The sequence below is a fragment of the Cupressus sempervirens genome, chromosome 2 (assembly GCF_028749045.1).
Source record: "Cupressus sempervirens isolate cs-2001-9-10 chromosome 2, ASM2874904v1, whole genome shotgun sequence".
Taxonomy (NCBI): Eukaryota; Viridiplantae; Streptophyta; class Pinopsida; order Cupressales; family Cupressaceae; genus Cupressus; species Cupressus sempervirens.
The window spans coordinates 178325138-178350665 of NC_143119.1; the positions used below are offsets into that span (position 1 = coordinate 178325138).

General features: G+C 34.3%; 1 pseudogene; it reads left to right on the forward strand.

Moving 5' to 3' along the window:
- The window catches only part of LOC149571651 (rust resistance kinase Lr10-like), a 53639-nt pseudogene extending 50193 nt beyond the window's left edge, over positions 1-3446 (forward strand).
- The last annotated feature ends 22082 nt before the right edge of the window (positions 3447-25528 follow it).

Sequence of the window (25528 nt, forward strand, 5' to 3'; positions counted from 1 at the left end):
TTCGCATGACTGTATCTCTGTTGGCCCGTGAATGATATATAAGTGAACTTCTTCCTTGTGTCATTTATCTTGGTTTTCTGATTTGTATGTGGTTATTTGATGAAAGCAAGTTTGGATGTGTATATCCTTAGTTTCATTCTAGTTCAATAGCGCATGTATGGGCAGAGAATTGGTCCAAACACTCTATTTTGGTGCATCACCTCCTTAGATTAGACTAGGTAGATTTGCTCTCATGCTCTTTTTCTCCCTTTTCTCTCCAAGAGTAGATAGGTGTGCCCTGATAGTAAGAGGAAGCTGACCTTCTCTGGAGACTCAACCTCGCAGTTCAAGTCCCACAGCTTGGAGGTTGTTTCCATGTTTCACTAGGTTGTCCTTGCGAATAAGCCTTTTACAAGGGTGCAAACCTAAGTGACAATATGACCTATGACCCCTTTCAACAAATTTTATTATAGCATGTCTCTAGGGGCCCTAAGACCCCTAAGGACATATTACAATCATTTATATGGGTCGAAAGCGGCCATAGGATGACTTATGACCCCTTTCGACACATTTCGTGATGACATATGTTGCTAGGGATCCTAGGACCCCTAGGGACATATTACAATCATTGATATGGGTTGAAAGGGGCCATAGGATGACCTATGACACTTTTCGACACATTCCATGATGACATATGGCTCTAAGGGTCCTAGGACTCCTAAGGAGATATTATAATCATTTATATGGTTGATTGATGCTAAAGGATGACCTATGTCCTCTTTTGACACATTCTATTATGACATCTATCTCTAGGGGTCCTAGGACCCCTAGGGACATATTAGAATCATTTATATGGGTTGAAAGGGGCCATAGCATAACCTATGACCTCTTTCGACACATTTTATTACAACATATGTCTCTAGAGGTCCTAGGACCCCTAAGGACATATTATAATTTTTTAAATGGTTGAAAGGGGTCATAGGACGACCTATGACCCCTTTCAACACATTTTATTACAACATATGCCATTAGGGGCCCTAGGACCCCTAGGGACATATTACAATCGTTTATATGGGTCGAAAGGGGCCATAGGATGACCTATGACCCCTCTTGACACATTCCATGATGACATATGTCACTAGGGGTCCTAGGACCCCTAGAGACCTATTACAATTGTTTATATGGGTCAAAAGGGGCCATAGGATGACTTATGACCCCTTTTGACATATTTTATTACAACATATGTGTCTAAGGGCCTAGGACCCCTAAAGACATATTAAAATCATTTATATGGGTCAAAAGGGGCCATAGAATGATCTATGACCACTTTTGACACATTTCATGATGGCATATGTCTTTAGGGGTTCTAGGACCCCTAGAGACATATTAGAATCATTTATATGGGTCAAAAGGGGCCATAGAATGACCTATGACCCCTTTCAACACATTTTATTACATCATATGTCTCTAGGTGTCCTAGGACTGCTAGGGACACATTATAGTTGTTTATATAGGTCGAAAGGGGCCATAGGATGACCTATGACCCCTTTCGACACATTCCATGATGACATATGTTGTTAGGGGTGCTAGGACCCCTAAGGACATATTATTATAGTTTATATGGGTCAAAAGGGGCCATAGGATGACCTATGACCCCTTTCCATGCATTTCATCACAACCTATATCCCTAGGGGTCGTAGGACCCCTGAGGACGCATTTGGTTGGTTCGAATGAGTTGAGAGGGGTCATAGGTTCTTGACACATTTTATGATAATGTATATTCCTAGGCACCCATTGGGAATGCATCGAAAGGGGTCATAGGTTAACCTATGACCTCTTTTGAATCATTTTATGACAATATTATATTTAATAATAATATAATATTGTATATTTTAATATAATAATAATAATATATTATTAGATTATATAACAATAATAATCATATATGTTACTAGATTATAGATTTAATAATAATAACCATATATATTATTATATATAATAATAGTCATATAATATTACTATACATATTTAATAATAAGAATATTTATCATATATATTACTATATTATATTTAATTATAATTATTATTATTATATTTATAACTATATTATGTTTAATAATAATAATAATCATACATATTACTATAATATTATTATTATTATTATCATATATAATAATAACAATAATACTAATAGTTGATAATAATAATATCAATGTCGACACTTCCCCCGAATAAATTTCCATCTAAAACACTCTAAAGTTTCCTTCTTAAATTTATTTCCTCTCATATTTCCCTCACTCCAAATTTGACATTGGAAAATCTCGTCTCAAATTTCCCTCCAAATTTCAATTGAAAAATCTTGGCCCTAATTAGATACCCAATTTGAAATCGGGTATCTAATTTGAAATCGGATATCCAATTTGAATTCAGGTATCCGATTAGCCTTGGTATTTACCAAGCCTATTTGGTCAACCCAAAAAATGTGTTTGAGAAGGGTTTCACTGACACTCAGACTTCGGGTAGCCATCTGAAAAAGTTATTTTCATTGAAATTGAATGAAATGAAAAGGTTTTTTTTTATAACACTCTTGAGATTCCATCAATATAACTGCTGTCAAATTTTGAGTTCGATAAGTATTTATTAGTTAATTTTCAATGAAGATGATTGTAAAATGTTGATTGACATACTGATTGAAAAATAGCTATAACTTTCAAATGGTATAACATTTTTTAAATCCAAAAAGTTACATCACATTCTATGCTTCGCCTAGTATAAGAAAAAAATAAAAAATACATTGGTAAAGTTTTCTATTAGTTAAGGTGGTCAGACACGGGAGCTTTCTTTTCCAAAAAAGTTTTAGTAGAAAAATCATATTTAATTATTTATTTGCAATAAAAATACCTAAAAATATGCATCACATTTGGGCACAAGTCTTCTTTTTATATCTATAATTATATTATAAAAATATTATCATTTGATTTTGATTAAGGTGGTCAGACATACACCGACTTTTTATTTTTGCCTTAAAAATTTTGTAGTACTGCATTAAAATCCAAACTTTTGACCAATCAATTATTTTTTCTTCAAATAAGGCCTAGTAGTTTAGAAACTACATACAATTCCCTACAAATTATTTTCTTACAACTTTTTGATATAAAGTCCAGAACCACTTTAAAATTATGTGTCAAGTTGACATAACTCTGATTTGGTGGTTTTTCACTACCACTTAAGGCCATAGTTTGGTTGACCATGATCTTGCACATACCCGTGAGTCATTTGAGTCAATTGTATTTTCTAGAATGGGAATTCAAATTGGTAGAGAAGGGGGAGTTGCAGAGGGGGGAGTTAGACTTTGGTTCATTCAATACAATTCCTTTCACTAACCATCAATGAGTAGAGTAGTAGAAATGTTGGAAGGACACAATGGTGATGTGAGCAATCCTTTGAAACCTTTCAATTCCTCATAGTCCCTAGTGGGTGTGGCATCAATATCATCTTACAACAAAATATCTTCATTCGTGGTATAGAGATGGAAAGAAGAATTTGGAAGTCTATACATTTAGAGATGAGTTATTATAGGTAGCCATATTTATTAGTCACTGCTGAGGAAACTAATCAGTTGCTCTTTCTAATTAATTTTTCTAACAAATGCTATTTCTAAAGTTTGAAATAAGATTTATTTTTTTTGATTAATTTTAAATCAATAATTTCTTTTTTTGATTGGTTGCTTTCAATTTACATGGGGTTTTATATATTTTTAAATTAAAAAATAACAACAATAGAATATATAACATTTTGTAAAAAGTTCTACAAAGTTTCTTGAAAGATGGAATTGACTACTAAACCCTATGGATGACATGATGCAGATTGTTGTAAGTTGTGTCTTAGAGGAGGGCATGTTCAATTACAATTTATCTTGGAGAACCAATAGTGATATTATAGTTCATTCATAGGTTGTCTTTCTAAAGTCAAAATAGAGAAATGGGCTATGATTAGGCTCTACTACAATGTTTTCAACCCTATTTGGTGTATAGTTCTTGAAGAAGCAATCATGAGTATTGATGAGAAATGTAGGATCCCTCTCCCAGAGATGTATATGGCTCATCCCCCTGATAGCTTTGAGTTGGCCATTGTTCCTAGGCAACCCTCCCTAGTGATTCAAGAGAATGCTTTGTTTTTTCAAGTTTGGCCAAAAATAGAAGCTAGTATTCATTTTCTACATAGGTGGAGAAGGATCTTAGAAGACCACAAATGGTATGGCTCAGGAATTATCTCTGCATCTTTAAATCATATATACAACCAGGAGTGGAGCTCGAGAAGCTAGAAGAGCTGGATTTTTGTATTCTGAATATGGAAAAATCTAGTATGGAGAAAAGTGCATTTGAATTCCCACCAAACTATCAATCTAAGAACCTGAAGGACATTGCTGAAATCATCATGGTTTATTGGAAATAGGGTATGTTTTTGTTCTTTAGTGTCCCCTATTTATTGGTTTTGTTTGAAGGTCAAATTTTGTTAATATTGAATGTTAAATGGAGACTTTCTATTCATGTTTCTCCTTTCCTGTTTTCAGCATATATGTGATCTGGATAATTTTAGTTTAGGGTTTGTTGCCTCCCCATATAGCCTGGAGATTTTGGTTTGTAATGGGTTTTTCTTTATCCACCTCTATGACAATATCTTAGTTTGTTAGGTATTAGCACTGAGCTATTATTAACAATGTATCCTAAGTTTACATAATTTTGAAATAGAATCATAATTAGTTTTAATTTGTGTTGATGAGTTTTTGCAAAACATGCAAGAAGATCTTAAGTTTTGAGTGCAAGTTATGTATCAATTGTATCATAATCATGATATTAATCTAGGTAATTGTGATGCAAGCTTTAAATAGACTCATGATAACTCATCAAGACCAAAATATGAATGAAACAAATAGAGAATCAACTATATCAATTATAACTAGAAATAAGTAGAGACTATAGAAGAATATATCAGTTATGGCATTCCACCTCTAATATAGCTTAACATTCATATATCACTTTTTTTGGAAAGTAAAAACAAGTATAATCATGTATAGTAAAAATTGATAGATTAAAAACCAAGTATACCAGGGCATAATAAATTACATATAGATAAGGAGAGAAAAGTGTTAAATATGTATCAAAAAAGGAAATGTTAAATATGTATCAATAAAGGAAATTACAAATCTTATTGAATGGCTTCATTTCATCAAGTTGGTCTAACACTACTAATATTTGTGGAAAGAAAGATATCTGTGATTTGCAAGCTATTAAAAGGATTATTGCAAAAGGTATTAGAAGTTGTGATTAGGCTAACCAAATACTAAAAGGAACATAATCTTAATGATAGAATCCATGTTAATTTTCATATTTCATCATTTTTTGTGTTAATTTAAAACTGGGGTATGCCCCTTTTAAATTGTATAATATAGGACTTCGGTCCTAAACAAGAATGGAGGTTTTTTGCTCTGTACTTTCCTACCAGTGTTTGTTTGAATGGAGAATTTAATAAATTCAATTTAATTTAGTCAGTATAATACAAGGCTTCAGTTGTTCATTGATCAAAAAAAAAACTTTTGCTCAATCATAACTAAAATTAACATAGGGACATTCCAAGAGTCACATCTCTTCATGCATGATAAGTATATATGGAATTTCAAATGCATTCTCTAAGGATATGAAATACTTTTCATAGAAATTGAGAAGACACAAGAATAATAGCACTTTGGTGACTCCTTTTGTGATGACCCATATATATTTATATATATAGTGCTATTATTCTTGACCATGCTTCATGGCCATCCCTTATTGAGAAGTGGCTCATATTTTCCCAACATGTCAACGATTTTTTGTGAAATTTTTTAATCTTTCCTGATGTAAGGGGTTTTAATTTTTGTGTGAAATTTATATGATCAATTACTAACAACCTTGCTGAAATATAAGCCCTTCAAGAAGGTCTCCAAATTTGCCTAGAGCTAAGCATGTCAAAACTAATTATTGGAGGAGATTCGCAAATTATCCTAAATAAAATCAAAAAAAGGGAGACACCTAAATGGGTGCTAAATCCTAAATTGGAAGAAGTTCTAAATATCTTGGATCATATTGAAGATATTCAGATTATGCATTTTTTTGGGAAGGTAATAAAGTAGTAGATCAGTTAGAAAATAAGGGAGCCGACAGTGAAAATTTCCTCATATTTAATTGTAAATAAACTAATCAGAAAGTAAACAATAATATTAAAAAATGGGATAATGTAAACTTTAGTTGTGTGAGCTAATAGAGTATATCAAACTAACAATTAATATAAATGCATATATATCTAAGCATGTAAAGACATAAAAACTATAGATATATTCGTATATCATCATGGATAAAAGTGAAAACATTGACTCTGTCTAGTAATCAAAGGGGAAGATGGAAAATTGGAAAAGGTTTTTTCAAAATGTTGAAAGATTTAAAATATAAATTAAAATAATAAAGTTGATTTCAAATTATAAGATAATATACTTTCAAATTTGAAAGGAAGTAAGTCAGTATATATGGGAACATAATTTTGGACACTTTTTAATTCTTTACCCCTATATCTAATAGCTCTCTAGGTGGAATTGTATAATTCAATTTTAAAACTCGATAACTGCATTAATTTACCTATTTCTCCCATCATTATTTGACACCAGGCATGATCATATCTCAATATGATTCGGTGCATTTAGGTGGCATTAGCAGATGACATATATCTAGAGGAGCATCTAGATCTTTCATGTGAAATTGTTAGTTCTCTATTTATAGTTTAACTGGTATTGATCACTTCTTCGACCTACTCTGTCTCAGCTTGATCTAGCTACTAGCTTAGGATGGATACCAATATCAGATTACTTCATGTCTCAGAAGTGTGGACCATGGTATTTAGAGGAAATGTGCAACCTGAAAGATGGAATTGACTATTAAACCCTATGGATGACATGATGAGGATTGTTGTAAGTTGTGTCTTAGGGGAGGGCATGTTCAGTTATGATTTCTCATGGAGAACCAATAATGATATTATAGTTCATTCATGGGCCCTCTTGCTAGAGTCAAGATAGAGAAATGGGCTATGATTAGGCTCTACTACAATGTTTTCAACCCTATTTGATGTATAGGTCTTGAAGAAGCAATCATGAGTATTGATGAGAAATGTAGGATCCCTCTCCCAGAGATGTACATGGCTCATCCCCCTAGTAGCTTTGAGTTGGCCATTGTTCCTAGGTGCCCCGCCCTAGCGATTCAAGAGAATGCTTTGTTTTTTCAAGTTTGGCCAAAAATAGAAGCTACTATTCATTTTCTACTTAGGTGGAGAGGGATCTTAGAAGACCACAACATGGTATGGCTCATGAATTATCTCTGCATCATTAAATCATATATACAACTAGGAGTGGAGCTTGAGAAGCTGGAAGAGCTGGATTTTTGTATTTTGAATATGGAAAAATCTAGTAGGGGGAAAAGTGCATTTGAATTCCCACCAAACTATCAATCTGAGAACCCAAAGGACATTGCTGAAATCATCATGGTTTATTGGAAATAGGGCATGTTGTTCTCTAGTGTCCCCTATTTATTGGTTTTTTTTGAAGGTCAAATTTTGTTAATATCAGATGTTAAATAAAGACTTTTTATTCATGTTTCTCCTTTCCTATTTTCAGCATATATGTAATCTAAATAATTTCAGTTTAGGGTTTTTTGTCTCTCCATATAGCTTGGAGATTTTGGTCTGTAATGGGTTTTCCTTTATTGATGTAGTACTGCTCTGCTACCACTAACAAAGGTATGCTTTGATACCACTGATGAAGGGCCAACACCACCCTTACAAACTCACAACCAAAATCACAACAAGATGGAGACAAGAGAGATGACAAAATGCTTCATAAAAATTCCATTAATACTTGAAATTCATTACAATATCCTCCAAATGAAAGGACTCCAAATTCTTACAATATAAGAGATATTTTCTCTTTAAGAGCTTCTACAAGAAATTACATCCGAAGAGCTTCTATTTCTCCAACTTCTACTTCTCAAGCTTTCTTACAAGAGATTACATTCGAAAAGCTTCTATTTTTGAACTTCCATTAGAAGAGCTTCCATTTCTCGAACTTGATTACAAATGATAATAAGCCTTGCTTAACTAGGCACTTCTAACCCAAGACATTACAAACACAACCAATGTGAGATAAAAGGTAAATACAACTACCTTTAAATAAATATTAAATTCCCACCCAAACACAACTAAGAACCCAACAAATATTAAATACATGATTTAAGGAGCCTTCCACAAACTTCTCAATTGCCACCTATACACCTTGATTAATGGAATGACAACTATTTTTATTATTTTCTATTTATGCCACCCATGCACCTTGAAAATAGAAATTCCTCTTTTCTCCATTTTTCCTATTTTCAATTTTTTAACTATTTTTCCTTCTATTTTCGTCACTTTCTCTCTCCTCCACAATTTTTTTTTTCCCCTTTTTTTTTTCTTTTTTCTAATAATTTAATTTTCCCATGCAAGATGCTCCTGCATTAGACTCCCTTGGTAGATAGAAAAGTGTGTCCCACACTTTGATGCCAAAAGAATGATATACCACCATCTTCATCTTCACCACAAGCTTCCACCTCAATAGGAACAAGAAAACCAACATGCAAATCTTCCACATTATTTTTCCTGATGCATGATGCTCCTGCATCCAACTCCCATGGTAGGAAAAATTTTGTGAATATGGATTCACAAAAATGAAGTAGCCACTGTTGACATTTTTATTTTTTTCTCTTCCTCCAACACATAGCTGGAACAAGTATCCGATGCTGATATATTTCCTTCTTTCTTCTTTTCCAACACCTGGCTGGAACAACTGTTTGTTGCTGAAAGTGCTCCTTCGCAACGAACTCTATCCAAGTATCACTTTCATCCTCATCCAATCTTGTTGAATTAATCACACCTGTAATAAACCCAACAACACCATACCAATCTTCCTTTGCATACCACACATGACTAACAAGATTCTCATGCAAACCATCATCAATATCTTTCAAACTCGTATCAAAGAAAATATCCCATGATTCATAAAAATTTACCTCATTGACATCTTCATCTTTCCTACTAGTGTTTGTTTGAATGGAGAATCATGTAAATTCAATTTAATTTAGTCAATACAATACAAGGCTTTGGTTGTTTACTGATCAAGGAAAAAAACTTTTGCTAAATCATAATTAAAATTAACATAGGGACATTCCAAGACTCACATCCCTTCATGCATGGTAAGTATATATGGAATTTCAAATGAATTCTCTAAGGATATGAAATACTTTTCATAGAAACTGAGAAGACACAAGAATAATAGCACTTTGGTGACTTCTTTTGTGATGACCCTATATATATATAAGGTTCATCACAAAAGAAGTCACCAAAGTGCTATTAGCTTCATGGCCATCCATTGTTCAATAGTGGCTCATATTTTCCCATCATGTCAATGATTTTGTATGAAATTATTTAATCTTTCTTGAGGTAAGCGGTTTTACCCCTATAGATAGTTATAATTAAAGTTTTTGTTGTGTTTAATTTTTGGTCTATGTGTATGCCTAGTTGCCCCTTCAAGACTCTATACCTAGTGGACTAAGCACTTATCTATTTTCTATGTTACTTGCTTCACTTCATTTGGAACCTATTTTTTTCCTTCAATAAGGTTACAACCATTTCTTTATATAGTTTTCCCCTTTAAACTTGGTCAATCTCTCTTATTTCAAAGTATTTGCATAATTGAAGTTTTTCGCCAATCAAAAGCTTAATTATTCATCTTTCTAGTAACGAAAAAAAATCTCATATGTTTCAATTGCCCATGTCCATTTCTACCATCTAGACAAATCTTTGATATTGAATCAGCCAATTTGACAATTCTTTTATGTCTTTCAATCATCTAGTGGAAAGGATGTAAATTTGAAAAGCTCACTTCATATGTGATCTTACCTATGTGGAGATATGTGGAGATTTGTTAGGAAAGGCTTTTACATGTGGAATTAATAGATTAAGCTTGGTTGATAATGGTGATCATCGTCCCATATATTTGTAGTGATGCTAATTCTATTATCTGAATATATTAATTATGTTTTGCATAGAACTCTAGAAAATAGAATGTGGTTATGAAAATGCAGGTTTATAAGGGCACGGAAAATTTTCTATTGTTGAGAAACTCTAGTGGATTTTTTTACAAGGCCCGGAAACTTTATTATCTACAAGGTGAATTTTGTGTGGTGAACAAAATCTGATCATGTTGTCAAAAATGGAAAAACCTGACAGTCAACTTATGAGAGGGTGTATAATTTATAAATCACCTATGACATGGATAGTGATTCGGAATTGGTTAGACACATTTTATATGTGCACCAAAAGTGTGAGCCACCCCATTGGGTTTTTCGCCAATGAAAGAAAAAGAGTGGTTTAATGAATGCCTCCCAAATGAGCACAATGTACATTAGATATGCTAATGCTCTCAACTTGATCGATTTTTATTTTTTATTTTTTTAGGGGTAAAAATTTATTAAGACAGAAAGGAATACAACAAGGAGAGCTCAACAAGGAGATCGATCCTAACCAACAAGATCATCAAAATCTTGCACCATCTCAAAGGACAATTGCCCCCTATCCCTAATATTCCAACCTGGATCATGACTAGAAGCCCATTTGGCTAAACAATCAGCAGGTCTATTCCATTCTCACGGAATATACTTGAACCTAATGAACTGAAAAGAGGAAGAGAAGAAAAGAATCTGCTTAACAGCAATGGCCAGCTGCCAACTAACATCCTCAAGCTCTTGCGAAGAAAGCATGTTCACCACCACCTGGGAATCAGACTCACAAATAATCTTACTCCATCCCCATAAGCAACACTGTTCCACTGCATATAAAATAGCCTGAGTTTCCATGAGATTGTTAGTATAATCAACCTTATGAATTGAGAAGAAAAATTTAACATTCCCAGAACTACAACGAGCCACTCCGCCAATACCAACCGGACCAGGATTCCCATGAGAAGAACCATCAGTGTTAATTTTCAGAACTCCACAGGGAGGAGGAGTCCAGTGCCCATCCTGGTTAACCTGACCCTTCCTCTGATGGTGAAGCTACCTGGACATAGAAGGAAACCTATGAGCCGCAACCCCATCTTGCAGATGAAAATTGAGGCGATTACAGATAGCAAGATCAACCGGATCCATACCCCCATCAAGCTCACTCTTCACAAGAATAGTTTCCTGGAGAGAATGTGATATTTTCCACCAATGATGCAAAACACCAAGCCGAACATCTTGGAATATGCAACGATTCCTCTCCAACCAGATATGCCAAAGCATGAAAGATGGCCCAACAATCCAAGCAGCATGGAGAGAAGAAGACTTGGAGGGAGCACTACCCAAGCGAGCCCAGAACTCAGGCAAAGAGGAAGCATGCCGAAAAGAGCAACCCCAAGTGCTCCACCAAAGGTGCCAAATCTGAGTAGAATAGGAACAATGGAAGAACAGATGGGAGACAGACTCCTCTCCATTACCACACAAAACATAATAAGAGGGGCCTTGAAATCCACGTTTACAAAGATTATCCCAAGTAAGACAACGGTTGTGAGCCACTAGCCACATGAAAAAATTGCACTTGGACCAAGAAACTTTATTCCAGACTTGCTTCCACCAAGGGACCTCAGCATCCCCAAATAATTTTCTAGTTATCTCCTGATACCCAGTAGAGACATGATATTTACCAGACAAGGTATCGCTCCAAGCCAATACATCTGGACCAAGCAAAGAGGAACACTCTCTAGAGGCTAAAATTTGAGAAAGCTCCTCACGATCCATGTCTGTACCTCCAGGAGGCCAATCAGAGGAATGCTTCCATCTATAACCAACAACAGGTCCCAATTGATAAGGAGTCTTGTAATGAGCCACTTTATCCCATCCAGCGGCAAGAAAAGAGTCACAAAGAGGCTGAAGATGAGGGTATATGGATAAAATGGAAGGGAATCCATCCCAAGCATCAGACCAAAACAAAGCCTGAGAACCTCCTTTACATATCCAGAACAGACCCCTCTTCACCAACATTGCACCTGTCTTCAAAATATGCCAAACCATTGAGCCACGACCTTCAAGAGGAAGTGCAGAAATAGAGCAAGGATCAGCACCATGAAAATATTTATGAGTGATAATACGAGCCCAAAGTTGATGCTGTCCAGAGCACCATCGCCAATAAAGTTTAGCAGCCAAAGCTTGTCTACTCAATAGAGCAGAATGAAGACCAAGACCACCCTCCTTTATAGGCCTACAAATAGTTGCCCAATTAACCAAGCTCCATTTAGTACTACGCAAATTACCGCTCCAAAGGAATTGTCGAGAAAGAGCATCAAACTCCTTGAGAAAGTAAATAGGTGCAGCATGAACCATGCTTCTATAAGTAGGAAGAGCTTGGATAACAGCTTGAAGAAGAGTAACCCGGGCAGCAGTAGAAAGCCATCTACGAGTCCAATGATTTACCTTATCCTAAAGCTTGGTAATCAAATTTTTCCAGAAGAGACGTGCCTACCTAGAAACAGCAATAGGAATGCCAAGATAAGTCAAAGGAAGTGAACCTATCTGAAACCGTAGGATACCAACAATCCTGTGCTGAATAGAATCAAGAGTATTAAAAAAGTAAGTGAAAGATTTGTGCTCATTAACTTTCTGGCCTGAAGCTGCCAAATAAACCTCCAAAGCATGTCAAAAGGCTTCAGCTTCCTTGATCCTAGCAAGACCAGCAAGAGCAGAATCATCAATAAATTGAAGATGGGAAAGAGAAGGTAAGCCATTACCCCACCGCCAGCCTTGAATAGAATTCTGGAACACCTGATGCTTAATGAATCTGCCCAAACCTTCAGCCATGATGATGAATAGATATGGGGAGAGAGGGTCACCCTAGTGGAGGCCTCTAGAAGCACCAAATAGTTGTGAAGGTTGACCATTAATAAGAATAGAAAAAGAGGCAAAAGTAACGCAACTCATAATCCAACTCACCCAGTCAGAGCTAAATCCAAAAGAAAGAAGAATACTCCTTAGGAAGCTCCATTTAACTCTATCATAGGCCTTAGCCATATCCAGCTTAACAAACATGGCTCTCTCCCTTGAAGTAGCCATAGAGTGAATAGCCTTAGTAGCAATAACCACCCCATCCAAAATTTGTCTTCTAGCAACAAAACCACCTTGTTCTTCTAAGATAATAATGGGAAGCCACCTTTTCAGTCTCTTAGCAATCAGCTTAGTAATAACTTTGTAGACCACATTACATAAGGCAATTGGTCTAAAAAACTCCAATTGATTAGCACCCTCTCTCTTAGGAATAAGAGTCAAGAATGTAGAGTTCAAAGCTCGAAGCATCTGCTTGCTAGCATAGGATTCTTTAACCACCTCCAACAAATCATGATTAATGATGTCCCAAAATTCCTAAAAGAATTCAACTGGAAAACCATCAGGACCAGGAGCCTTCCCCTTAGGCATGCCAAAGACCACCGCCTCTAGCTCTTCCAAAGAGATAGGACGCATGAGATAATCATTCATTTCTTGAGTGATAAGGGAAGGAATACAGGACAAAATAATATTTTCCTCATTATTAGCAGGAGGAGAGTCCTCAGAGAAGAGGGTAGAGAAGTACGAAATAGCCTCCTGGAACAAAGCTGGCAAGGAATTCAGTTGGATACCTTGAGAATTAACCAAAGAAGAGATAGTGCTCTGATTCCGGCGAGATTGCACTGTTTTATGGAAAAAGGCAGTGTTTCGATCACCTTCCTGGAGCCAATCAACTCGAGCCTTTTGCTTCCAAAAAATTTCCTCTTGAAGTTCCCATTCTTCTAGAGCTCTAGAAGCAAGGGATTCAGCCTGGCCAAGATCCTTCAAGAAACCTCGATCTCTAATCTCCCTTGTGATGACATCAAGATTTTCTTGAGCAAGCCTCTTCATAAAGTGAAGATTCCCAAAGCATTCCCTATTCCATATCTTGAGCTGCCTTTTAACATATTGAAGCCTTTTAGAAAATGAGAACATTGCAGTACCATATGCAGGGGCACCATCTTTCCACCAACAAAAAACAAAATCATGAAGAGAGGAGTCACAAAGCCACATCAACTGGAACTTAAAAGGAGGATGCTTCGGAACATAAGCCCTTATAGCAGAAAATTTGATTGGCCAATGATCTGAACCCCTCCAATCAAGGATTTTTGAAGAGATAGTAAGGGTGCCACTAAGCCAGAAGCAAGAAACAAGAAATCTATCCAGGTGTTCTGAGATAGCAGCAACACCAGTCCTGCGATTATTCCAGGTATAGAGGCCATTAGAAGGCTTAACATCAGAGAGATGCAAAAGAGATATGTGTTGCCGAAGAAGAGCAGAAGAAGGCCCCAATCTAGCCAAACCACCATGCTTCTCTTCCAGACTTAAAACTGAATTGAAGTCCCCTGCTAACACCCAAGGATGATAAGGATGACAATTTCTAACATATTGAATATGTTCCCAAAGTTCCTCCTTTCCCACAAGATCAACAGGTGCATACACATTAGTAACCATGATTACCTCTCCTGAGTCTAGAGCAGAAGCTACCATAGAGAGAGCTGAGCGAGAAGACATCCAGCCAAGAGGAGAAATTTTTTGAGGATCCCAAAATATAGCTAAACCACCAGCACTTCCTGTTGCCCCAACACACTGGCATTGGCCACGAGACCAAATACTAGAGGCATGTTGGACCATAGACTCCACAGAGAGCTTAGTCTCTTGGATACAAAAAACATCAGGACTATGATCAACCACCAAGTTATGAATAGCCTTTTGTCTAGGGATGCTATTCAACCCCCTTACATTCCATGAGAGAATAATCATCATTGGGTAGATTTGGGAAAATGAGAATCCAAAGGTTTCACTGAACCAGACTCAATCAATATATCTCCTGTGAGTTTAATCTTCTCTTGGTCTGTTTTGCGCCCACTCCTTAGAGGGGGAGAAGAAGAAGCCCGCTTAAAGGGTCGAGGCAGCAACCCCAATGGGAGAGGAGATCCCTTGCCCTTACCTGATGGTAGCACATCCTTAACCAAGTCAGCCAAAACAACATCATCATCTTCCAACACTGCAGGAGTCACCAGAGCCGCTATCATAGGAGCTACAGGAACCTCACAATTTTGATATACTACAACTTGAGATGCCCCACAAGCATCATTAGGAACAGATCTCTCATCTGGGTAAGCTGGATCAGAAGAGATAGGAGGAGGAATACCCTCCTCTAGAACCATACTATCCAGCACCTCAAAACGGTTAAAACCTGAATCAGATAATCTTTCTTTCAAAGGCCTCTTTTGACCACGTCCCTTAGCTCGAGGATGAACAGGGGTAAATCCATCCTTATCCTGTATTGGAGCCTTACCCTTACCTGTAGCATCTTATGGATTCATCCCCTTGGTAGTATTAACCATTTGAGATTGTCCTTTCCCTGTAGTATCTGCCAAACCACCAGGATTTCCAGCTGTAGACCGATCCACTCCTTTGAAACTTGAGTTACGGGGGCACTGTCGTAGTAAATGACCATACTCATGACAAATCCAGCAATGGAAAGGGAGGGATTCATAATCTAACTACTGCACCCAAGAAGAATCCCCCAGACAAATTTCCAAAGAATCTGGTAATGGGTTATTCAAATTAATTTCAACACAAATTCTAGCAAAAGAAATAACCTTTTTATCGAGGGTTTGATGTACGATCGCAACTGGCTTCCCCAACAAAGCAGCAATTTGTCGAAGGATGTCTTCACGCCAAAATTCCAAGGGAAGACGAGGCAAGCGAACCCAAACTGGCACTGTTGAAGGGAGATCCTCAGCAGAATTAAAACCTGAATGCCAAGGTTTGACAAATAACCCCACATTGTTGTAGAAATAAGGGCCTCCTTCAAAAACACGATCACGATCAGACATGCAAGAGAATACAACAAAAAAATAACTATTCCCTGCCAACATAATCTCCATATCGCCTTCCACCTGCCAAGAGCGGTGGATCCATGCCTCAAGAGCGGATAGGGAAATCTGGATTCCAAGAAATTTGTATATCAAAGCATGCTTGGTCCAATAATCAATGTCCTCCATTACAGCCATTGGAGGAATAACCAGAACAGGGCAATCATGGCTACGCGGAAGACAACCATTAAATTTTTTCAGCTTGGAGCTCTCCCCTGAATAAAACGATTCAGATCGCATTGCATGCATAGTTGGAGAAGAACCATCTGTTCTCACCAACGGAGAAGAAATCCCAGGCCCTGCCATGCAAACAATAAAACCCTCAATCCAAAATTGACTGCAGAAGATCTCCAAAAACACCGACGCAAATTATGTCCAGTAGCTAACAATCCAAACAAAACAGAAAAATAGTAAAGATCAAACACCAAGAACAGGCTAGGGGAAAAACCCTAGCCTAGCCGGCAGCCAACACTTCTCAGAGACTCCATCGTCACTCCAACTAATTTCTTTCCTAATTCTTACATGATCTTCTAGGTCTTCAAACAAAACAAAAATTCATATGTATAGTTTGTGGTTCGAAGATGAAATCTTGTCATTCAAGAAGTTTAGGAAAGCAAGTGTTCGATGAGTTTAGACACTTTCTCCACAATCTCAACTTGATCGATTGAAAAGCTCAGCTTAAGGAGTATTTTCAGAATATGCGACATTGAATGTGTGGAAAATTGATCCGGCCCACTACTATGTCGTGGTGTACGATGTTAAAATTTAGTCTTAAATGTTTAAGTTATTATTTTAATTATTATAAATGGAAAAAATCATTATTATTGTTTTAAAACTTAAAAGTAAAGACAGATACTCCTACATTTTAATTTGGGCGGTAAGAGGAAGGACGAAGTTAGGAGGAAGATGAAAACTAATTATTAAGAGGAAAAGCCAAAAATTTGGGAACAAAAGTTTTGAAATTCCAATGATTGTTTGGTCTCGAAAATACTCCATCAACATGACGTTATTAGTTTAACCTTCTACAATCTCTAGAAAAAGAGTAGTTTACCCGTCTACAATCTGTGGGAAAATGAGAAATTTAAGAAGTGGTAAGATATTAGTTTCATACTGTATTCTATTTTGCATCTCAAGTTATAATATCATGGATCACAATGTTATATCATGTAGGGTTTTAAATCAAAAACTTGTATCATGAATTACAATGCTATATCATGTAGGGTTTTAAATTCAAAGCGCATCTCTTTCTTGAAATAGGTCCCTCATGCCAATCAATTGGGTTTGGTGATACCTTCTAGATTAGGGCAAGCCACTATCATTTGGGGATGCCCACCTAATTAGGGGCTGGGGAAAATAATAGGGAAGATAAATGCCTAGCGGTTGGGGAAAGAGGAGGCTCAGTTCCTATCGACAATCATGCATGGATCCATAGATGTTACCCTGGCTCGACTTTGTAGCAGGTAACTGGTGCTTCAAATGGCTATAAAACTACAACTCCACTGGTAATCTTTGGTGCACCTTTATGTCAATGTTTTTAGAGAAAATAAGATACAAATAAAGCATATTCTTATAGGCATAGGTTTTATAAGGCTAAGCTTAGTTTTACCCTTAGATAAATCTGTACATTCTCCATAATGCATAGTCCTTATTTGTTTCCAACACAAATTCTTAAGTCTGCATGTAATATTGGATAGTTTACATGTTGTTCAAATCACATGGGTGGTATTAATATCTTTTAACCATTATAAAGCTGATGTCAGTAGCAGCTCCCACTTTCATGCTTATAAAAGGAAAACTACTCCAGGTAACTTTTTTTAAAATTGTAATACATTCCTTAGGTCATAATAAAAACTATTGAGTATTTTGTCTACAAAAAAACACACTCTATTTCCAGGGCAGAGCATTATGGGTTTCGAATTTTATGTATATTAGTGTTAGCTATTAATTTATTGTCTTGGGATTTTGGAGTTGCTTCAAATTTTATAGGCTTGTGGTTAAACCCTACATGTAGGGTTGGTAACTAGTTGTTTGTTAATGTGGTGGTAATCTTATGTTTGCAAATTTTCACATTTTAATAAAACCTAGGCCTCTACATCTCTATGATTATGTTTCTTCAACTTTCATCAAATTTAGGTCTCGACACCTTGATCTTATAGGTTGGGCTTTTTTGAGTTGCATGTTTCCATTCTCAATACTTTTGTAAAAACTATATCTGATTGGAGGTTGAAATGATGTAATTTTGCATATGCCAAATTCTTCCTAGATTACAAAAATATGACAAAAACATGCAGTTAACCACTTTAAAGTTTATTTTTTGGAGTCTTCACAAAAAATGACTCTCATTTAATAGTAATGACCTTCCCTAGACTACTAGCACACCACTAGTTTGGGCCCATCTCAAAAACTTATATATCTAAGATTGCTAATAGGATAGTCATGTGAGGTCTAAATCATTTTTTATCTTTTGTTAATATCCTCCAAGATTCAACAATGGTCTTCAACAGTTTTAGGTATTTCATATAAGAGATGAAGAAGGGAAAAATAAGAGAAGAAGTCAGGTACAAATTATCATCATCATTGTTCAATATATTATTTATTTCTCTCTCTCATTACATATGTTTAGGAAAGAAAAGAATCAAACCAATATAGACTAAATACAAGGTCTCACAGTTAACAGTCTCTCACATTTTAGGTGTAGGACTTCCAATCTTTCCACCTTCTCTAACTCTATATATATGCTTTTTTGGTGTCAAATTTCAATGTCGTTTCGTCTTCTAACCCTTGTATTTTCTTTACTTATGCAAAATTCTCCAATAGAAATAAGCAAAGCCAAACCTACCAAATTTGGGAGTTGTTCTATCTACAAACAATTCCATATGCTCAAATCCTCAAGCTTTATGAGACCACCAATACAACTAAAGTTCTTCACCAAATTACATAAGAATATGCTTAGGTTTTTGAGTGACATTGGTAGAAAATATAAACATAGATTAAATGGATGCAACCCACGAGATTTAACTTAGTCAAACACTCCAAATTTATTACTTATTGAGACAAATCTTCTAATTCCTTGCAACTAGAAAGGTTGAACACCTTGAGCTTCGTAATATTTTCCAGCATATCTAATCTGAATTTAAGCTCTAAACAATATGCTATATCTAAACTTTCAAGTGCATCGACCACTTGAAAGAATCAGGTAGAGAACTCAACTTCTTGCAAATGCTAAAGTTTACATGTTTTTAGTTGTTAAATTGCCAAAACTAATAGGTAGTGATGATAGCATCTTATAATAGAATAAATTTAGAATTTCCAAGTGTATTAGCTAACTGAAAGAATTTGGTAAAGTGGTCAAATTCTTGCAATAAGAAAGATTTATCTCTCTCAACCTCATTTAATTGCCAAAATCAATAGGTAGTGAAGATAGACTTTTATAATTGTTTAAGTGTAGAACTTCTAGATGTATCAGCTTATCGAAAGAATTAGACAACAATTTTAACCACTTGCAAGATTGTAGATATATTTTCTTCAGCCTTGTTAAATTAAGATAACCAACTAGTAGTGAAGATAATTCACAACTTTCTATGTTTAGAACTTCAAGATGTATTAGTTGACTAGAAGAATTAGGCAACCTGGTCATCTCCAGGGAAAGCCTAAAATTTAAATTCCTTAATCTTGTCAAATTGAAAAAACTAATAGGTAGAGAAGATTATTTAAACCATATTAAAAAATTTCCAAAGAATAATATAATGCTTCCATCATGGTACAAACTTTGTACCCATCTATTAAACATCTTATGGGGAGGTTTCAGAAAATGCTATTTCCCTTTATAAATATTATGTCAAGAATATTATGTTAGAAAGGAATAAGAATTATTGTTTATAAAACAACAAATAACAAAGTAATATCTTTGACTTTTTTTTATCATCAAATGCCACAATAATAGATCAATGTTGAAAATAGTCATAGATTAAACCATAGAGAAAATGCCTCCATCTAACAAAATTGTATAGTTGTTTTAAATTATAACAAGCATAAAAAAATGCTTTATTGTGTATTGGTTACCCAAAAAATACATTGAAACCATGAAAATGGCATACTTCAAGATTGTGTAGAAATTTTATTAGTTAAAAAGAGTAGAGTTTTCCATAAACATATTATGGAACTATACAAAAGAAGAAAAAGTCATCTAATTTGGTTGGAAATTTAATTTGGAATTTATTTCAGATGAATTGGTTAGCAATTCAAACTATGTTTTGATTCAAAATATGATATCATCATATTTATAGTTTACTTGAGAATCAAATTAGTTTATCAATAAACTAATACAAAATAGCAATTTCTTTAGATGCAAAATTTATGCCCACTTAATTCTTAAAGTTCATTTTCTAACAAAGATGCTTAAAGTTCTTCCTATGAGAAAGGATTCGATCTAATATAGATCCATATAATCTAGCCTACTATATGCTCATCAGGGCTACATGGTGACGTGATAATAATTTGAATTATTCATTGTTTATTACCATTTTTTTCTTTTTAGGGAAAGTAGTCTAAGTGGGAGGAAAGTTCATATTGATTGATGAAATAAGACTATGATGCCAAAATCAAATGTAACCCCAACCATACTTGTAATCTAAAGGTAAAAGGAACTAAAGATACAAAAATGAATAAATAAAAAATATTACAATATTTTATGTTTCATACCAATGCAACTAGTACATTATCTAGGCTAGTGTATCTTGTACCTCATTCCTTCACAAGAGAGATCAAAGAAGACCTTGAATAAAAATCTCTAGTGTGATAAATTCTATAATGATATCTCAATTCTCAACCTTATTCACGTTGTGATTACAATGAGTGATTGGAAGTGAACAACTAATGAATTAAAATATTGCATAAAATCATATTCCTCATTTCTACTATAATAAATAGGGAAACTAAAATATTATCCAAAATAAGATTCTATAGTGTTCTTGCAAAACTAGTATGTGGAAAACATTGAAACTAGCTTAATAGAGCTTTTAGAAAAATTGTGTAGAAGATTTTCTCTCATCAAAGTTTCACAACACACTTTGTAACCCATCACATCTTTTACAACCTAAGGATGGTTAACAAAGCATGACCTGATTAGTTAATTATAAAAACCTTATACACAATTTCTCTAAACGCTTTATTCAAGAGAAATTATAGATTGGGTGAAACTTACTAGCTTAAAAAGAGCTAATTCCAAATGGAGAACTTACCAAATCAATAGAAATCAGCTTTATGTCATGTGCAATAATTTTTGCAATTGTTCTCAACTGATCTACTTGAAGAAAAAAATAGTAATGAAAAACAAAACCATTAAGTATATCATTTGAAGTATGTATGTAATTTAAAACATGTAATCCTTGTGCAACTCTTCAAAATATTGCCAAAGAGAAGACCTCAACTATACAAATGTTTAGACTTGATACAAAAACAAGTGTGAATAAGCTATTGAGAAACTAACTAATGGAGAATGCATAATCTCAGTGATCACTCTATTAACAATCATATGGACATTATTCAAGCTTAAAGAGATGAGAGTATATTAAAGAAAAATTGTAAATTACTAAAAACATATGATACAGACATAGAAACAACAATCTTTGAAATATTGTACTCTAGACATTACAAGAAATTACAAGAACAAAGTAGAAAGGAATCCATGTAGATCAAAATGAGTTACTACATGGAATCTATGAGACAACTAAACAAAATAAAATCCATAAACCTATAGTGATAAAGAAGACTATAGATTTTCTTAAATCAAGTTAAAATTCGATGTACGAAGGGAGGAAATTAGGGCTCAATAGGGAGCAAGAGAACTTTTGAAACTATAGTAAGGGTGGTATCACTCAAATTTATCTTGAACTTTAACTTTCATTTGGTAATCAAGTTAAAAAGCCAAAGTCCTCCTTTTAAACAATCAAATATTTATAAATTGTGGCTAAAGTTGTTGATAAATAAGGACCCTAAACTGGTCATCAACATGATGTGTAGTTAAAAGGCCCTAAATTCGCAGTTGAGTTCATTACTTGTAGAGGTTTTATCCACTATCAATCTCTCAAATTATGCCTTCCTCAAATATTCACTAATAATGAAATACAATTGAAAGTAAGGGTGGGCCATAGATGGTATCGTTAAACAATTCAAAAAAAAAAAAAAAAAGTGAGATCCAAATTTTCATTGTTATCCTAGAATGGGGAAAGGAATGAGTGAGAAGAGGAGTGATTTCCTACCCCTTGGAAAAAATAGATCACACAAGATAGAGTATAAACACAACTTTAAGGAAAAAATTGCCATGGTGGTTTTGTAGCCACAACCCTACTGCAACCAATGGTTCTCTTCCATCGTACTATATTTTATAATTTTGTTGTTTCCAAATTTGCACTTGCATGCTTTTTATTTTTCCAAAGAACCACTTTACTCATATTCAACACCTTATCCTTGAATTTTATCATAGAACAATCTACAACCTTTGTGGATCCCTAGATAATTTTAGCATTTGCTCTTTAGTGAGATTTGTTGTATCAAAAGAATTTCAAGTTAAGATTGCATAATCAAACAAAACAATAAATCAGCTAAATTTATGAATGCTCATGGTCTAGTTTAGATCGCAAAGACAAAGGAATGAAAAATCTAGTAAACAACAAAGAAAGGGCTTACCATAAATAAAAAGTAGTTGAAATAATTAGGAATTTATCACAATTAGAAGCAGCCATTAAAAGCAAAGGTTTGTATGAAATGTTACAAGGGAAACTTTTTTTTAAAAAAATTGTAGGAAGAATTATTCTAACGTATCTTAGCCTACAACACTTTTATATTTTTCTTAGAAAGGAAAGGTATCTAAAAGTTTTTAGAAAAAATGGTTTCTACATATAATTATTAAGTAGAAGTGGCAATTTTGCAAATCCTTTAGTAACAAAAGCTTCTTTATGGATCTCTTCTTTCCTTCCCCATCTCATCCTTCATTTTGCATTTGAGTTGGGTCAAAAGAACTCCAAGTAGTCTAGAGGGAAGGATAATGTAGTCTATTTTGATATCGTTATCCTAATTAGCCCATGATTAGATATGTTGAATATTAAATTATTTTATTGTTGGTCTTTGTATCACATTTTTTTACTTTCTCATTAGGAATTCTCAGGTCTATTGTTGTTTTTTGATGGTCTTGCATTAACTTAATCTAAAGGTAAGGGTTCAAACCTCATGGATCCTCCTTGTACCAAGCATTATATTGTCGACTAAATTATATAATAAAGATAATTGTTTCACTTATGTTTGTTTTTTATATGCATATACATGGTATGTGATTAGATGTCTGCAGACAAATTAACTGGTCTAGCTTGTTTTTGTAAACAATTTGGAACAGAACATGTTTGTTCAACTCAACAATATTATAGCCTTTGTTTGAGAGTATGTTATTTATAGAGCTTTCTTTTCAATTCAATCTTTTCACAATTCATTTATTTTTTATGATATTTGATTCACTATCAACTTGTCAGCATTGCTTCTTTCTATAAGATAACTAGATTTTTTTTGTATTGTCCTTTAAAGTATCCTTGGGATCCAAATCATGTTTTTTTCTGCTTGTTATATCTTATGTATTGTGGAGCTGCTTTAATGTTTTTTAACAATCAATTCTCAACTCTGAACTTTTCTTTTATTCAAATTGTAGCATAATATTAGCACACTTTGACTCAACATGGTTAACATTCTTTATATCAACAACTTCAACTTTCACAATAGGACTATGGTCGACTTGATCATCATCCTACATGAATCTATTGTCACTGTAATTAGTATGATCAATATTTTTAGCCTCTACCACATGGGTGAAAATTAACCAAAAGCTCAAATACCTAATAAATTAATAATTACAAAATAACACTCCAAGGTGTTTTTTTTTCTATATCTAGCATATAATATCTAAGTTTCTGAGTTAGGAATGGGAATAGCTCACTAATTAGCAGTTTAGATCCTAAAAATATCTAAAAGATCAAACTAGAATCACTAAACGTTGCAGCATTTAAATTCATAAATCCTAGATGTGTACCTACAGGAGATTCATTTCAGAATTAGATTCGGGGAGGTTTCATTGATTTCACCTCATTGATGTGCATGGTGCTCGGTGGCAAGTCTCTATTCTATCATCCTCAATATATTGATTCTTAATTTTTTGTGCACACCAATTTCTTTATTCTAGTCTCCATTATCATCTGAGTGATACTTCTTATTTGCATGTCCTCTCTCTAATTGGTCTTGAATGAAAGAAATTTAGGATATATTATATGCATTATGATTAGTTTAGATTAATGGCATATTGTGACATTGTAAATTTTGTTGTAAGGGGTATTTAGAAAGCTTGAGATGTGAAAACCATCCCTTTGGAAGTATAAAATAGAGGGATTGTTGTCTTTATCTTTTGGATATCTCATAATGCATTTCATATTCTATTTAAGATGGATATATTTTTGTACTGATTTGAAGAGATGACATGTTTTGAAATTGGCATCTTTTTGCTATGTAACCAGATGTGCATAGTAACATCAAATAACATGTATGGGTAAAAATGATAAGTATCCTTTTCATACATTAAATATATTATAATGGTATTAAATATATATTTCACTTTGAGTGACTATGTGTTATTTTATAGTTATTAAAGGTTATACCCAAATTTGTGAAGGTTGTTAAAGTTGGAGCAAGAGATGGATTACATAATAAGAACATAGTTCCAACACATGTAAAGGTTGAATTGGTTGAGAGGTTGGCTTCTTCTAGGCTCCAAGTTGGAGAGGCTACTGGTTTTGTTTCACTAGAATGGGTATTGTTTCCCTCGCTTTACCCTTTTGCCTATGGAAGATGAGGATTGGCTAAAAGTCTTCTCTATGCCTATAATTTCCCTCTCTATTTTGTTTCTTTCACAATTTCTTCACAATGGTTGGTAATATTAATTCAAAGACATATGAGATTATAGTTGTCTTAAATTTGATTTTCTTTCTCATGCTTTCCTTATGCATGATAGGGACAAATATACCAACATACATATGAAGGTTCTCAAAGAATTTTTCCTTTTCAATGAAGAGACGTTCAAGTAGAACACACAATATCTTAGTTTGGAGAACTTCGGGTATTATTTTTGTTTTTGTTTTCTCAAAGCTTCTTTAGCATTCATTATTCCTTTAGGGGATTAGAATAACTATTTATATTTTCTCTAAATAGATTTTTGATAATATTAATCATACGAGTGTTTTCTAATAGAAAAATATTTATTGAAATGGATTATAACTCTCATTTGGTGGGGTAGAGAGGGGAATGTAAATGCATTTTGTTGATTCATTTAATTATTATGAGAACATTCATATTGGTAATGATTAACATGCAAGGGGTTTTCATATTAGTTAAGGACAACAACATGGAACAAATTGAATGGTATTTATTATTTACTAATTTCATTATGTAGATCATAAAGGATTATGT